Source organism: Oncorhynchus nerka, linkage group LG23 (assembly GCF_034236695.1).
Source record: "Oncorhynchus nerka isolate Pitt River linkage group LG23, Oner_Uvic_2.0, whole genome shotgun sequence".
Lineage (NCBI taxonomy): Eukaryota > Metazoa > Chordata > Actinopteri > Salmoniformes > Salmonidae > Oncorhynchus > Oncorhynchus nerka.
In genome coordinates this window covers 27,517,000-27,518,296 of record NC_088418.1, presented here as the reverse complement: position 1 = coordinate 27,518,296, position 1,297 = coordinate 27,517,000, and the positions used below count along the sequence as shown (strand labels likewise).

Sequence of the window (1,297 nt, the reverse complement as noted above, 5' to 3'; positions counted from 1 at the left end):
CAGAAGGTTGCGTGTTCAAATCACGTCGTGGTCAGGATTTTTATGTGTGCAATCTCTGCCTTTTTTTACACAGCGAAGTCAACGAATCAGCACAAGAACCAATGTGGCTTTACGGTACCAATCATGCACAAAAACCACCAAACCAATGCTGCTTAAGATGACAATTGTCTCCCACAGAAGCATGGCACACTGCAAATTCCTAAATCAGATGATACTGTGTGATTGACAGACTTAAATCAGTCTTCGAACAGGGAGTTGAACTTCTTTTGGCTTGGAGGCAGTATTTCGGCTTTTTTTGGATGAGAAGCGTGCCGTTACTCAGGCCCAGAAGCTCGGATAAGCATATAATTGGTAGATGTGGATATAAAACACTCTAAAGTTTCCAAAACTGTTAAAATCCTGTCTGTGAGTATAACAGAACTGATACGGCAGGTGAAAACCTGAGGAATATCAATCCAGGAAGTGGGATTTCTTTTGATGTGGGTAGTTTTCAATCGAATGCCTATTGACTTTCTAATGGGTTCGGACCCAGATTGCAGTTCCTATGGCTTCCACTAGATGTCAACAGTCTTTAGACATTGTTTCAGGCTTCTTTTCTGAAAAATGAAGAAGAACGAGACCTTTCTGTCAGTGCTTAGGAAGCATGCAGTGCTGGTTTGCGAGCGTGACCGAGTGCGCACCCTTCTTTGTTATTCCTTTCTATTGAATACGCTATTGTCCGGTTGAAATATCAATTATTAAGACAATTGACAACCTGAGGATTAATTATAAACATCATTTGACATGTTTCGACAAACTTCACCGGTACTATGAGGATGTCTTCAGACTAAGCTGTTTTGGCTCTGTGAGTGTTTTGTCCAAAGGTCGAACATGTCATGGAAAATGCAAGTTCAGAAAGACAGCGTAGTGAAGAAAGGTGAACACTGAAGCATCACCCGAACAGGGACTTGAACCCTGGACCCTCAGATTAAAAGTCCCATGCTCTACCGACTGAGCTATCCGGTCTCTGCGCTTGCTTATTTTCATACACCTAACCTGCCGGGTAGAGGCACGTGCTGACGAGGGGGCATTGTCAGATAGTACATTTCCCCAGAGAACTAGGCCTGCATTCCAAATGGTACAGTCAACGAAATCTGAACTAGGCATCCCCTCCAAAAATCACATTGTACAAGACCTTGTGGCGCAAAGGTAGCGCCTCTGATTCCAGATCAGAAGGTAGCGTGTTCAAATCACATCGTGGTTTGGGTTTTTATGTGTGCAATCTCTGCCTTCTTTACAAGCACAAGCACAAGTACCA

At 43.4% G+C, this 1,297-nt stretch overlaps 1 non-coding gene across 1 annotated transcript; it reads right to left on the bottom strand.

The window, feature by feature from the left end:
• Positions 1-924: 924 nt before the first annotated feature.
• On the bottom strand, positions 925-1,005 carry trnak-uuu (transfer RNA lysine (anticodon UUU)). Its single transcript has one exon. It is a non-coding gene; the product is annotated as a tRNA-Lys (tRNA).
• Between the last annotated feature and the right edge of the window lie 292 nt (positions 1,006-1,297).